We start from the raw sequence: 17,175 nt of genomic DNA on the forward strand, positions 1-17,175 counted from the left end.
CACATGAAGTGTGATAAAAGACTTATTGCAGTGAGGGAAATAGGTAGAGGGTGAGAATTGCTTGAATACTACTTTCATTGAATTTGACTCAAAGAAACAATAGTATATACACTCATTTGTGTTTAGAAATTTATCTTACCCTACAGGGACTTAGGAGGAGAAAAGGGAAAGAAAAAGGAAGAAAGGAAGGACTGATAGAAGGAAAGGCAGATTGAGGGAAATGGAGATCAAAAGCAAAACAGTAGAGATAGGGTGAAAGAAGAGAAAAGTAGAAATAGGTGAAAATAGGATATAGGGTAATTTAGATTACTTATTATAACTATTAATGGGAATGAGATAAGCTTTTTCCATCACATGGAATCAGATACAGTGAATTTAAAGTGAGAATCCCAGACTTTATTGTTTCAAATATGACATTTGAAATAGAGAGGTAAATGCAAAATAAAGGTAAAAATACTGAGTAGGGCATATTATGTATTAGCTGAAATAAAATAGGTAGCAATTCTGATCTCAGAAAAAGAAAACTCAATAATAGATTTAATTAAAAGAGATAAGGAAGGAAACTACATCTTGCTATTAGATACCATAACAATGAAATAATATCAATACTAAACATTTATGCACCCAGTAATATCGCATTAAAATTCTTACAGGAGAAATTAAATGAATTACAGTAAAATATACAGAAAAACTATACTAACAGAGAACCTCAACTTCCCTCTCTTAGAATTAGATAAATCTAAGCATCACTACTTCACCCTCAATCCTCCTCCACATACATAAGAAAGAAATGGAGTGAAATACCATAAAAGAAAAGTTAGATATGATAAACCAGTGGAGAAAATTGAATGAGAATAGAAAGAAATATGTAATTTTTCTTAGTGGAACAAGACAGCTACATGAAAGTGATTGTGCTTTAGGGCATAAAAACCTCCCAAGGTAATGTCAAAATGCAACAATATTAAATACATCTTTCTCAGCTCATGATTCAATAAAAATTACATATTATAAAAAGATTATGGTTATATCATAGATTGAAAATTAATTAGAAACCAAATAACCTAATCCTAAAGAATGAATGCATTAAACAGGAAATCATAGAAAAATCAATAATTTCAGCCTAGAAAATGACAATAATGAGACAACATACCAAAATTTATGGGACGCAGTCAAAATAGTCCTTAGTGGAATTTTTGTCTTTGAATGCTTACATGAATAAAATAGAGAAAGAAGAGATCAATAACTTGGGTCTGTAACTAAAAAAGCTAGAAAAACAACAAATTAAATACCAAATTAGAAATTCTCAAAAATCAAAGGAGAAAATAATCAAATTGAAAGTAAGAGGGACAGCTAGGTTGTGTAGTGGGGGCGGCTAGGTGGAGCAGTGGATAAAGCACTGGCCCTGGAGTCAGGAGTACCTTGGTTCAAATCCAGTCTCAGACACTTAATAATTACCTAGCCGTGTGGCCTTGGGCAAGCCACTTGCAAAAACCTAAAAAAAAAAAAGAAAGAAAAAAGAAAGTAAGAAAACTATTGAGTTAGTAAAGTTAACAGTTAATTTTATAAAAAAAACTACAAAAATATAATCCTTTTGTAAATTTTATTAAAAAAGAAAGAAGAATACTAAATCAGCAGCATCAAAAACGAAAATGGTGATTTCATCACAAATGAACAAGAAATTAAAGCAGTAATTTGGGATGATTTTTCTCAACTGTATTCCAAGAAATCTGACAATTTAAATGAAAATGATGAATATTTCCAAAAAACATACGTCACCTAGATTAACAGAAGAATAAATAAAATGTTTAAATAGTACCATTTAAACATAAATTTAACAAACCATCAATGAACTAAATCCATAAGGAAAAATCTCCAGGACCAGATGGATTTAAAAGTGAATTGTGCCAAATTTTTAAAGAACCATTTATTCCAATTCTATATAAACTATTTGGAAAAATAGTTGGAAAAGGATTTTTGTCAAATTCCTTTTATGACAAAATTATGGTGATGATACCTAAATCAGAAAGACCCAAAACAGAGAATATATATATTATATACATATAATATATATATATATATATATATAAATTTCCCTTGCAGAAATTGATTCAAAATTTTATTTTATTATTTTATTTTACTTTATTATTTTTTGGTTTTTGAAAGGCAATGTGTTTAAGTGACTTGCCCAAGGTCACACAGCTAAATATGTATTAAGTTTCTTGGGCCAAATTTGAACTCAGATCCTGAGTCCAGGACTAGTGCTGTATCCATTGTGCCACTTAACTGCCACTGATACAAAATTTTTAAAGAAAATATTAGCAAAGGAAGTATAGCGATTTGCTGCCAGGCTCACATACTATGATCAGGTGTGATTTATATCAGAAAAGTAGGGATGATTCAGTAGTAGGAAAAAGAGTCAGAATGATTGACCACATCAAAAAGCAAAACTAACAGAAATCATATGATTTTCTCAATAGAAACTGAAAAATTTATTGATAAAATAGAGCAACCATTCCTATTAAAAATACTAGAGAACATAGAAATGGTTCTCCTTAAAAACAGGTATCTAAAACAATCAGCATGTATCAAAAACCATCAGCAAAAATTATATGGAATGTGGATAAGCTAAAAGTATTTCCAGTAAGTTCAGAGATGAAATAAAGATGTCCATTATCATCACTAATATTCAATATTTAAAAAAAATCAATGAGTGTTTTTAAAAGCTTCTCTATGTGCCCTAGCCTAGGAGTTAAAAAAAGAAAAAAAATCTGAAATAGCAGCCTGTCCTCAAGTAACTTGCAATCCCTTATGGAGCTTTTCTTTCTAACAACTAACCATTTTTCAAAAAAGAAGAAAAAAATATGAGATCAAGAAATTCCCTGCTTTTCTTATAGTCCAGTAAAGGCTGAACTATGAAAGCTTTTCCACACTCCTCCCAGTTATGATTTCTATCCAGTATGAGTTTTCTAATGGTGAGTAAGTGAGGAGCTCTGATTGAAACTTTCTCCTATATAAATTATATAGGGCTTCTTTCCAGAAGAATGACATGATATCTAATAAAGGCTGAATTGTAATCAAAGACTGTCCCTCATTTATTACATTCATAGGTTTTTCTCTCCAATATGAATTTTCTGTTTGATTATAAGGTTTGTACTCTTCCTGAAGTCTTTTCGACCTTTATTATAGGGTTTTTCTCTCAAGTATGAATTCTCTGATGCATAGTATTTTCCAAACTCAATACATTCATAGGGCCTTTATTTAATATGAGTTCTTCCATAGGCTAGATGTTTTAATGGATAGAGCACGACCTTGGATTCAGGAAGACATGGAATTACAATCCAGCCTCTTACACTTGACATTAACCAGATATGTGACCTTGGGCAAGTCACTTCACCCTGATTCCTCACATCCAGGGCCAGCTCCAGTCATCCTGATTCATATCTGGCCACTGAATCCAAGTGGCTTTGGAGGAGAAAGGGAACCTATTGACTTAGTACAGCACCCTGCCCCCCCAAATCCAATTCATGTGCTTGTCATGGCATCACCTCCCTGATGTCATGGTGTTCTTCAAAATGAGGGACAAACACTGTGAGATTTACATTGTGGTGGAAGCCTTTTCCACCATCATTATTTTTATGTTTTCTCTCCAGTATTAATTCCTTGATGCTGAACAAGGAATAAACGCTGACTGGAGGCTTTCCTAAACTCATTACATTCATACTGGTTTCTCTCCAGTATGACTTTTTTGATGCTAAGAAAAAGATGAGCAGTAAGTGAAATTTTTTCCACAGTCTTTACAAGTGTAAGGTTTTTCTTTTTTTTTTTAATTTCTATTTCTTTTTTCTATTTTTATTGTTTTCATCCTTATGCACATGTATGTTTTTAAATTGCAAAATTTCCTTCCCTCTCCCTTCCCATCCCCTCCCCTCAGTGTTGAACAGTCAGATTAGCATTGTAAATACATATATTTGATAAACATGTTTACAAATTAGTAATTTTTGTTATGAGGAATAAGGATTAAGGGAAAGAGATAAATAAGAGATAATTTTTATAAATTGTTCATCAGATTCTGAAAAGTTATTTGTTGTCATTGTAGGGTTTTTCTTCAGCAAGTATCTTTTGATGTTTAATTAGGTCTGAATTGTTTCTATTTGTATTAAATTTAAGGATTATTTTTTTTTCTATAGGAACTCTAGTGTATAACAAGGACCAAAATTTCTCCCAAGTTTACTATGGTCATGACTTCTTTCACCAGGGGATGATTCTTGTGAGAGAGCTTTACTTGACTTAAATATCTCTCTTAGTTTTCTTACTGCCTCTCTAGTCTGCCATCTCATGCCCAGGTCTCTTGAAAGACCTGGGTCCTCTGAACCAATTCTTGGTACCATTTCTATTTTATCTTCTTTGGGTCTTGTTAAGTTATCTGTAAAAAATGTTAGGATTGAAAGGTGATTATATCGATTTACGTATTGTCTCCCAGTCTGAACAGGTGCCTCTTGAGACTTTTTCCCCTAGGTATCCAAGAGTATTCTCCTTGTTCCAACTCAGAGGTTCACATTATTTTAGAAACTGGAAGCCCCAGCAACACCAGGTTCTTGTACTTCTCCAACATCAGTTCTTTGTACAGATCTTTATGAGGTAGGTCTAATTGCCCACCACTCTTCCTGAGTGAAGTCCATGACTACATCTTTAAATGCTAGAAATTCCTGGGATCTGGTTAACAAGACCACACTACTCATATCCTCATCTTCTAGTTTTCCTTTAGAATGAACAGATTCTTGAGACTACAGAGATTTTTCCAGCATTAGGCTAGGAGGCTCCAAGTCTCTATCTCTGGGATAACCTCTGGATGGAGGGGAGATAGGTAACTTCCCTTGACTTCTCAGAGTATGAGGTTTAGCACCTAATGCAGAAAATGATCTTTTCCATGATTTTCCCACCTCTTTCCTGAAGAACCATGAGGGAAGCTTTAGTCAGCTCCCTGTGATCAAAGGATATTGATGCTGGTGCTCAGAGATCAGGTCCTAGCTCATTTTAGAGATGAAACACCAAAAGATCAGGACTTGAGTCCAGTTCAGTTGAACTTGCTAATGTAACTTGCTTTGGTTCTGCCTTTCTAGAGGCCTTTGGGGATGTGGTCCAGGGTCTCTGTGGTGCAGGACAAAGCGAAGGGGGTGAAGGAAAGGGGAAGCTTTGGCCCTACAGAATACCATGGAATCAGGGCTATGACGAAAGTGGCCGGATGGGCTGATATGATAAAGCAAGGAGGGGTGGAGAGAGCAGGTCCAAGTGGGGCACCAGCCCAGTTCAGTTAAGCTTCTGCTTCCCTCAAGCCCAACAGAACTATGGGATTTATAGGCAAACTAGCCAAGCAGTAGCGGAACCTGGTTCAAGAACTATTATTATTCAATATTGTATTAGAAATGTTAGCTTTGACAAATAAGACATGGAGGAGAAACTCAAAGAATGATAATTAGATTTGGCAATGAGAAATCAAGTCATTCTTTTCAGAGAATATTATAGTACAATATCTAGAATTCTAGATATTCTAGATTCCCAGAATTCTAGAACCTTAGAAAATAACTGAAAGACTATTTGAAAAAATGAACACGTTTAGAAAAGTAGCAAAATTCAAAATAAATCCATGAAAATCATCAGCATTTCTATATACACCTAATAAAACCAATAGAAAAGATAGAAAGAGAAATTTCATTTAAAATAATTGTAGATAACAGGATACATGAAAGTCTACCTGCCAAGACAAACTCAACAACTATATTAATACAATTACAAAACACTTTTTCCAAAAATAAATTCAGACCTAAACAATTGAAAAATATTAATTGTTTGTGGGGAGGCTGTACTAATAAAGTAAAAATGATAATTGTACCTAAATTAATCAACTAATTCAGTATAATACCAAAATAAACTACTAAAATTATTTTATAGAGTTAGGAAAAATAGTAATAAAATTCATCTGGATTAACAAAAGGACAAGAATATAGAATATAAAATGAAATATTTTTTTTTAAAAAAGGCAAATGAAAATAGCAGCCTTTCCTGATCTCATAAAGTGGCAATCATCAAAACCTACTCTGGATCAAAATTAGAGCTGTAGGTCAATGGAATATATTAGGGACAAAAGAAACTGTTAAATGACTGCTATAATCTACTATTTGAGAAACAAAAAACTTCAGCTTTTGAGATAAGAATTCACTATTTGACAAAACTTGCTGAGAAAACTGAAAAATATTATAGTGGAAATCAGGCATAGACCAGCATTTCACACCTTTTTTACCAAGATAATGTCAAAATAGATATGTGATTTACATGTAAGTCAATTAAGAGAACAAAGAATAGATTATCTGTCAGGTTTATGAAGAGAGGAAGAATATATTACCAAACAAGAGATAGAGAACAGTATAAAATGCAAAGTGGATAATTTTGATTACATTAAATTTAATGAAGCTCTTTTTGTACAAAGAGAATGCAACAAAGATTAGAAAGAAAGCAAAAAGCTGTGAAATAATTATTACAGCCAGTTTCTGTGATATTGACCTCATTTCTAAAATATATAGGGAATTGACTAAAATTTTAAAGACCACAAGTCATTCCCCAATTAAGAAATGGTCATAGAATATGAACAGGTAGTTTTCAGATGAAGAAATTACAGTTAGCTGTTGTCATATGAAATAAAGCTCTAAATCACTATTGTTTAGAGAAATGAAAATTAGAACAATTCTAAGCTACTACCTCAACTCATAAGATTGTCTAATATGACAGAAAAGGGAAAATGATAAATTTTGGAAGGGATATGGGAAAACTGGGACAGTAATGTGCTGTTGATTGAATCATGAACTGATCTAAACATTCTGCTGAGCAAAATTTGGAACTGTGCCCAAAGGGAAATAAAACTGGACATGTCTATTGATTCAGCAATAGCACTAATATAACCGTATTTCAAATAGAACACAAGAAAAGGGAAAATGACTCATACGAACAAAAATTCATAGCAGCTCTTTTTTGCTGTGGTAAAGATTGGAAATTGAGGGGTTGGTTACCCTTCAATTGAGAAATTGATGAGCTACTTACAGTATAATGATCTTTCGTTCTCAAAGAAGACCTTGACATCACAGAGGTGATACTATCACAAAAACATGAATTGGATTTGAGTGAGGGGGTGGCTTACTAATTCACCAGCCTCACTTTCTCCTCCAGAGTCATCTGGGTCTAATGGCCATATATGAATCAGGATGACTAGAGATGGCTCTGGATATGAGGCAATTAGGAGTTAGTGACTTACCCAAGGTCACATAGCTAGTAAGTGGCAAGTGAATGGATGACCTAGCTGCTCAGATATGGTATATGAATGTGATAGAATGCTGTTGCTCTGTAAGAAATCATGAGCAGGAAGATTTCAGAAAAACCTGGATAGACTTAAGTGCTAAGTGAAGCAAGCAGAAGTGGGAGAACATTGTGTCTAGCGACAGCAGCATTGTGTAACGGTCAACTTTGATAGATTTAGCTCTTCTGTGCAATACAATAATCAAACACAATTCCAATTGAATTGTGATGGAAAATGCCAACCACATCTGGAGAAAGAATTATGTTTGAATGCAAACAAAAACATACTTTTTTTTCTCTTTTAAATTTGTTTTTCTTCTTTCTCACGGTTTTTTCGTTTCCTGCTGATTCTTCTTTTATAATATGATTAATATGTAAATATATTTAATATGATTTTATATGTAAAATCCATATCAAATTACTTGTGATCTCTGGAACAGGGAGGGGAAAGAGGGAAGAGATGAAAATGTGCAACTCCAAATCTTACAAATGATGAATGTTGAAAACTATCTTTAAATGGAAATGGGATAAAATGCACTTTATATGTAAATGGAAAAATACTAAAGAAAAGATAAAAAATTAAAATGTTCTTGAATGTAGCATTGCAGCTTAACTCTGACCACTGTGCTTCTCCTTTTGTTTTCAAGATAATATTTTAAGAAAGCCTTAATTTCATCCCTTTGAGAGAAATAGGAGCAAGAATAGAGTTACAGTTTGTCAAATACTTTAAACTCGTTGAAGGAAGGTACAACACAGATACCAATGAGTGCTTATTGGATTAGTTTTTATTTTGTTTTTATTATCTCCATCCCACACTTCCCTTTCTAATGGCTTTTTTCTTCTCTTAGGGTTTTTTCACTGCCAAGTGCACTGTCATGACTCAGTAAGTAGTAAGTAATTACTGTATGTTCTTTGGCTCTGGTTACTCCTTAGAGTGAAATCCATTTCCCTCCATCCTCAACTGATACCCACATAAGTCTCACTGGAGTTCATGAGAGGTATTTGGATCTCCTGTTTTAATATTTTTCTCTTTCATAAATTGCCTCTGAATAAACTTGTCTATATTGTTCAATCCCTTTTCTTCATACAGAAGTACAGTGATTTGATACAATTGTCTTAACTAGAGGTAATAAAAAAACTTTTAAATGAATAATAAGAAGAAAGAAGGAATAGCCCTCAAATTTCTAATTTAATCTAGAATTTTTTTTCTGAAACTTTTAAGTAGGGAATGCTTTAGCAGTTCCTCTTTATGCCAGCTATATTTTTCTTTTCATGTTCCTTTTACTAACTCTGCATACTCAATCAATACTTCTGATCTGCTATTATTAATGAAATTCAAGAAAAATATTTAACAATCTCCACTTTTCATCCAGTTCATAGCAATTCAGTTATCTATGTTAAAATCGATATTTTTGAGTGTGTCTTCATGTATATATATATATATATAATTTACAATTTTTTTATTGTATGTGAAAATTTATAATATATATGTTTTTAAATTTATATCTGTAGCTATTTATTTATATCTACTCTCTATCTGATATAATATATGCCTCATTGGATAAAATCTTGGGCTTGGAGTCAGGAAAATCAGAATTCAAATCCATGTGCAGCAATTATTATTGGCCCTGGGAAAGTTACTTAATCTCTATTTGCCTTAATCCACTAAATAAAGGAAATGGAAACAAATTGATAGCCCAAAGCTAAAAAGTTCCTGGAGTTTTTCTAGAAACAAATTCAAATGAAGACTCAAAACAGACCTTAAAGTGACAGAAGCAACAACAACAAAAAAATCCAACAAACAAACAAAAGAACAACAAAAATAAGAATGAAACAAATTCTCAACTCAAGATATAATGGAGGAAATAAAGGAAAGGATTGCTTCATATGGGTAAAAGGGGAGAATAGCTCAATATAGGTAGGAGGGCTAGGAAGTTCTGGGAGAGGCTTTAGCACAGTTCAGCAGGTCAGTAGTACAGCAGGCAAAATGTGAGGATTCTATTCTCCACTGAGAAGGTAAAGTTCAAGTCCAGAAAACCTGGGGTAGGAAGCAGAATTGAGATGGGCTTTCCTAATGCAGGGAACAAACCATGACCACCTGAGAAGCCAGAGCAGAAAGCCTGGGATCAGACTCCCCAGCTCCAGTATAAAAATCTTGTGACTAAACCCCCTTTGCCCCAGGTTACAGACATCAAATATCAAAATGAACCAAAAATATCAAAATGAACCAAAAATCCCCATAGAGAACTAACCATAGAAAACTGCTGTTTTTGTTGGGGCAATAAAAGCACTATCTCAAAAAAGGAAAGCAAATTTCTATATGTGAATCCTCAAAGAAGTTTTTGAATCGGTCTCAAATGCCAAAAGACCTTTTGTAAGTGCTCAAAAAGTATTCTAAAAACTAAAGAAGAGAGAAGAAAAAAAATTAAGAAAAGAAATGAGTCATGCAATAGAATTATAAAAAAATGACTGAAGAAAATAATAACGTTAAAAGCAAAAGTGGCCAAATGGAAAAAGAAATCAATTCTTTTAAATTAAAAATAACCAATGAAAAAAATAAAACTACTCCTTTAAAAGTAAAATTAAATTAACTAGCTTGAAAAGTAAATCAACTCATCTAAGAGTAAAATTAATCATGTTGAAAAGGAAACAAAAATATAACTGAAGAAAACAAAACTCTAAAAATTAAGTAAGGTAAAAATTAATTTAGCAATTAAATAACTTAAATTTAAAGAATGAATGACTCAAACAACAAATCCTATAATCTGCAATTTCATCCAAGAAAATATTAAAGATGAGACAGCATACAAAAACATATGTGATGCAAGTAAAGCACTTATTAGATGAAATTTTAGCTCTCTAAATGCTTACAAGAATATGAGAGGGATAGAGTAGATCAATAAATTAGATATGTATCTAAAAGATGTAAAAAAATAAACAAGCAAATTAAAATCCCCAATTAAATACTAAATTACAAATTCTGAAAATCAAAGAATTTAATAAAATTGAGAATAAGAAAGCTATTGAACTAATAAAGAAAACTAAGAGTTGGATTAATGAAACATAATAAAATAGATAAAACTTTGGTCAATCTTTTTAAAAAAAGAAAGAAGAAAACCAAATTACTGTTATCTAAAATCAAAAGAGTAAACTCACCAACACTGAGGAAGAAATTAAAGTAATAACTTGATAGTATTTTTTCCCAACTGTATGCCAGTCAATCTGACAATCTAAGTGAAAGGATAAATATTTTTTGAAAAATAAAACTTGCCCTGATTAACAAAAGAAAAAATAAAGATACTTAACTCCATTTCAGAAAAAGGAAATTGAATAAGCCATCATAGAACTTCAAATGAGAAAAAATCTCCAATGTCAGATGAATTGTTAAGTGAATTCTATAAAACTTTTAAAGATTAACTCCAATACTATATAAAGTATTTGAAAAAAATTGTTGAAGTTCTGCCAAAATCCATTAATGACAACAACATGCAGGCAATACCTAAATTCAGAATAGCCATAACAAAGAAAATTATAAATGAAACTCCCTAATGAATATTGATATAAAAATTTTAAATAAAATTTTAGCAAAAAGTTTACAGCAAGCTATTACTAAGATACTAGACTATGATCAGGTTGGATTTATGCCAGGTATGTAGGCAAGTTCATTATTAGGAAAAAGATTAGCATAATTGTCCAATTTAATAACAAAATTAATGGAAAGCATATTATTAGCTCAATAGATATTGAAAAAGGCCTTTGAAAAAATACAGCACCTGTTCCTATTAAAAACCCTAGAGAACATAAAATAAATGGAGTTTTACTTAAAATGATAAACAGTATCAATTTAAAGCCATCAGCAAAAATTATATATATTAAGCATAAACAAGAAGCATTCCAAATAAGAGTAGGAATGAAATGATGCCATTTATCAACATTATTATTCAATAATTTATTAGAAATAGCTTTAACAATAAAAGAAAAAAGAAATTGAATAATTAGAATATACAATGAGGAAATAAAACTCTCACTTTTTGTACATGATATGATGATATTATTAGAGAACCCTAGAAAATCAAAGCAAATTAATTGAAATGATGAACTTTAGTAAAGTAGCAAGATGTAAAATATGTCCACATAAATTATTGGCATTCCTATACATGACCAATAAATACCAACAGCATGACAAAGAAAGAGAAATTCCATTTAAAGTAACTATACACAATAAAAGAATACTTGAGACTATTCTTCCAACACAAGCAAAATATTACATGAATACAATTACAATAGACTTTCACATAAACATAGTACAATTTAAACAGTTGGGAAAATGTCAATTATTGAGTAGGGTCAGCTAATATAAACAAGAGTCAATTCTATCTAAATCAATTTCTTATTCAGTGCCTTGCCAATCAAACTACTAAACACCTGTATTACTGAACCAGAAAAAAATAGTAACAGAATTCATCTGGATTAACAAAAGATCAAGAATTACCAAGGGAATTAATGAAAAAAATTACAAAGATAGGTGGTCTAGCTGTACCAGATCTAAAAGTATATTGTAAAGTGGAAGTCATCAAACTGCCCTTCATATTTGATCATCTCACAATGCTGTGGATATTATGTACACTATTCTGATTCTTCTTGTTTCTCTCAGCATCACTTCATGCAAATCTTGCTGGCCTTTACTTTGAGATATAGACTTAGTTGTGATATTTTTGATCAAAGGATTTGCACAGTTTTATTAACTCTGGGAAAAGGACTAAATTGTTCAATAAAATGGTCTGATTAGTTTACAACTCCACCAATAGTGCTTTAGTGTCCCTGTTTTCTCACCTCTTCTCCATCCTCATTACATCCTTTTTCATCATTTGAGCCAATCTGTTAGATGTAAAATGATACCTCACATATATTTTAATTTGCATTTCGCTAATCAATAATGATTGAAACATTTATAGGCATGACTCATTGTTTTTAGGTTTTTGCAAGGCAAATGGGGTTAAGTGGCTTGCCTAAGGCCACACAACTACGTAATTATTAAGTGTCTGAGACCGGATTTGAACCCAGGTATTCCTGACTCCAGGGCAGGTGTTTTATGTACTGCACAACCTAGCTGCCCCCTAGGCATGACTATTGATAACTTTAATTTCTTCAACTGAAAATTTCTTGTTCACATCCTTTGACCATTTATCAGTTGGAGAATGACTTGCCTTCTTATAAATTTGACTCAGTCTTTATTTTTGAAATGAGTCCCTTCTCAGAAACACTAACTGTAAATTGTTTCACAGCATTCTGCATTCCTTATAATATTTTTTGCTTTGGCTTTATTTGTACAAAACCTTTTTAATTTAATGTACTTTTCCATTTGACAATTCGTTATGTTCTACATCTCTTGTTGGGCTATAAATTCCTCTCCTTTCAATAAATTTGACATATAGACTATTCCTTGTTCTTCTAATTGGCTTATGGAATCAACCTATATGGCTAAATCTTTTACCTCTATTGACCTTATTTTGGTATAGAGTGTGAAATCTTGGTCTATGTCTAGTTTTTGACATAGTATTTTCCAGTTTTCCCAGCAGCTTTTGTTAGACAGCATGTTTTTATGTCAGAAACTAGTCTTTGGATTTTTCATAGAGGAAATTACTACAGTCAGTTATTACTGTTTCTTTCATACCTAATCTGTTCCACTCATTGACTTCTCTAATTCTTGTCCAATATCAGACATTTTTCTATTTTTTTTCTAATAACATGCAAAGATAGTCTTTAACATTCATCTTTTTGCAAGGTTTACAGTTCCCTATTTTTTGTATCACCCATCTTTTCCTCCCCTCTTCCTTGCCAGAAAATAATCTCCTATAGGTTTACCATGAAGAATAATGTTTAATATTTCCATATTGGGCATGTTGTGAAAGAAGTGTTAGAATTAAGAAGATAGCAAAGGATCTAGATAGAGAAATAAAGAAATAGCAATAGAAGTTTTAAGATATGAACATTATATCCATTGTTTTGCACTCAGATTGCAGTTTTTCTCTGGGGATGGCATTTTCCATAACAAGGCTCTCAGGATTGGTCTTTGATCACTGAACTACTGAGAGAATCTGTGCTCCATCATACTTGATCATCTCACAAAGTTGCTGTTAAAGAGTGCAGTGTTCTGTTTCTACTCATTATAAATAGCATCAGTTCATATAAGTCTTTTCATACTTTTATGAAGTCCAGCCACTCATGATTTCTTGTAGAGCAATATTACTCAATAACATTCATATATCATAATTTGTTCAGGCACTTACAAATTGATGGAGATGCCTACAATTACCAACTTTTGTTACTTTAAATAGAACTGCTTTAAATATTTTTATAGGGCCCTTTCCCCTTTTAATGATCTCCTTGGTATGTAAGTCTAGTAATGATATTGCCACATCAAAGGGAATATACCGTTTTAGTGCTCTTTGGGAATAGTTCCAAATTGCTCTAAAGCATAGTTGGATCATTTCATAACTCCATCAGTAGTGCATTAATATTCCATTTTTCCCAAATTCATTTCAATATTGATCATTTTCCATTTTTGTCATTTTAACTAATCTGATAGGTGTGAGGTGGTATCTCAGAATAATTTTAAATCACAATGATCTATCTGATCAGTAATGATTTGGAGCATTTTTTCATATGACTATAGGTAGTTTTAATTTCTTCTCCTGAAAACTGCCTGTTGATATCCTTTGATCATTTGATGGTGCTTGTCCTTCATTCTCAAAGAAGACTATGGCATGAGAGAGTTGATGCCATGATAAAAAAGTGAATTGAATTAGAGTTAGGGGGTGCTATGCTAAGTCACTAGTCTCACTTTTTCCTCCAGAACTATTTGGATGCAGTGGCAAGATATGAATCAGAATGAATAAAGATGATACTGGATGCAAGGCAATTAGAGTTAAAGGACTTCCCCAGGTCAAAGAGCTAGTAAGTGTAAAGTGACTAAGTGACTGAGGTCATGTTTTTTAGGATTTTTTTGCAAGGCAATGGGGTTAAGTGGCTTGCCCAAGGTCACACAGCTAGGTAATTATTAAATGTCTGAGGCTGGATTTAAACTCAGGTACTCCTGACTCCAGGGCGGGTGCGATATCCACTGTGCCACTTAGCCCCCCCAATCTGAGGCCATTTTTGAACTCCTATCCTAACTCCAATGTCAGTGCTCTATCCACTGCACCTCCTAGCTTCCCCTTTGACCATTTATCAAATGGGAAATTACTTGTATTCTTAGAAATTCGACTCTATTCCCAATACATTTTAGAAATGAATACTTTCTCAAAAACACTAGCTATGAAAATTGTTTTCCAGCTGTACACATTCCTTCTAATCTTGGTGGCACTGGTTTTACTTTTGCAAATTTTTTTATTTCTCTCCATCCTATATTCCTCCTATTTTTACTTTTCTTTCTCCTTTCTCCTTATCCTTCCTCATCAATGTTTTTCTTCTGACTGTTGCCTGCTTTGTCAGTGTAATAGAAACATAACCCTCCTGACTAAATCACGATCAATTCACACTTACACCCTCTGTCCAAGTACCTTCCTTTCAACTGTCCCAAAAGAAAGACCTCAAACATGAGAGTTAAACATCTTCTTTTCCCCCTTTTCTCTCCTACTTCCCTGTACAGTAAGATATATTTCTAAACGCAATTGGAATGGTATATCATTCCCTCTTTGAACCAAATATGTTGATTGTAAGTTTACTCAGTCTTAACACTCTCCTTTCTCTCCCTCTATTATAATAGATCCTTTTTAACCTTTTCACGTGGTGTTAATTATCCTCTAATGCCTCTGTCTTCTTTTTCCAATAATCCTTTTTTTCCATATCTTTGTTTTATATATCTTGTATGTCCAGTCTCTGGCAAATTATGCTCCTTTCTGTGCTGATAGAGGTCAGAAGAGCCAAAAGATTTTCACCATCATGTACATTTTGCATCCTCTGTTCATGGATACTCCTCTGAACTGTCCCAATAGAAATCATGATCAATTTTTAGGCACATCCTCTGTCCAAGTACCTTCCTTTCAACTGTCTCAATAGAAATGACACACATATGAGTAAAAAACATCAAATTATATTTAAGTAATACATATATCTGTTTAATTATTTTCCTTTCTACTGTCCTAAGAGAAAGTTACAGGTACCAATGAGTTAAAGCTACTGTCTTTTCATTTAGTCTTATTGACTAACATTTGTTTTTCTCAGTCTTGTTGATTTTTTTCATTTCTTTTCATTTATCTCATTAGGTTTATATTCGGTCTTTTTATTTGTTGGGTTTGGAAATTTTCTATTTCCTTGAAAATCCGTCAATTCCCCTAAAGCATTTGCTAAATTGTGTAGTGTAATTGATTCATTGGATTGTAATCCAAGCTTTTTTTACTCTCCAGAATATCAACTTCTAAGCCCTTTGATACTTTAATGATGAGGCTGATAAATCCTGCGTAACACTATGACTTCATAGTTTTAAATTGTTCATTTTTGGTAGCGTACAGTATTTTCTCTTTTAGATGAGAATTTTGAAATGTGGCTATTTCTTGGAAATTTTAGAAAAAATTCTGATAGTTTTTGATAGATTCTTTCAAAGACTTTTATGGGCTTGTTCTGAGATATTAGGGCAGTTTTCCATGATAATTTTCTGCATGATTTTGCCCAGTTTTTTCCTAAATGTGACTGTTGATAGGCCAATAATTAATAACTTTTTTCTAGTGTTTAAGCCTTTAGACTTGGTTTGTGGAATCTTGAGGTCTCATACAGTTGTCAGTTTCCATTTCTCGAATTTTAATTTTTCAGGTTTTGTGTTTCTTTTTCCATTTGGTTAATTTTACTTTTAAAGTAGTTTATTTCTTTTTCTATTTGACCAAATTTACTTTTAAGGTATTGTTTATAAATTTTTCATAATTCTCCTGAATGACTCATTTATTTATTTTATTTTGATGCTTCATCTCCTCTTTGATTTTTTAAAATTCATTTGGGTCTCTTCCTCAAGGTCTTCTTTGGATTTGAGTCCAGTTAAAAAATGCCTTTGAGCTGTACGTATAGGCATTTTGTCACTGCTTTCCGCTCCTGAGATGATGTATTTAGCATTCTTATCTGAATAGTAATTTTATGGTTAACACTTTTTTAGTTCTTTTTTTACCTTGTTTTGTTCTGTTGTTCATTTTGATAGTTGAACTCTGCTCCTGGGAAAAGGGGGCATAGTCTTAAAATTTTTGTTCTGGAAACAGGTATTCTGATCCCTGACTTGCTGCTTGCCTATGGTACTTCAGGTGCTAGATGCTTGTTTCCAGTGTTAGGGAACAAGCATTAGTGTTTGCAGGCTTGCTTTTTGTTTTCTGAATTGGAGTTATGTTCTTTGCTGGTCTATTGTACCACTGGGTTGCTGAACCTGGATTTGAGCTGTGGCTAAGGCCATCCCACTGGCTTTCCAGTTCTCCCCTCTACCCTGCACTATATTTCCCTTTTACCTATGTGAGATAGACTTTTATTGCAGTTTCTCCATGATATATTGAGTTGAGAATTTGTTTCACTTTTTTTGTGCGTCCTGTTACTTTATGGACTATTTAGAAGCTTTGTTTAAAGTTGTTTTCAGAAAAAAACTCCAGGAACTTCCTAGTTTTTTGCCACCACCTATCTTTATCCCCAGAGGTCCTGGACATTATTTTTGTGCTTAGAACCAATTCATTTTTCTTTTATGTTTTCCAAATAGATATTTTCATATCATTTTCTCCATCTTACTTTGTGTCTTGGCCTTTCTTCTTAGTATACTATTTTTTCTCAGGTTATTTTTTTCATCTATTTATTTGTTGATTT

The sequence above is a fragment of the Macrotis lagotis genome, chromosome 4 (assembly GCF_037893015.1).
Source record: "Macrotis lagotis isolate mMagLag1 chromosome 4, bilby.v1.9.chrom.fasta, whole genome shotgun sequence".
In the NCBI taxonomy this organism is placed as follows: domain Eukaryota; kingdom Metazoa; phylum Chordata; class Mammalia; order Peramelemorphia; family Peramelidae; genus Macrotis; species Macrotis lagotis.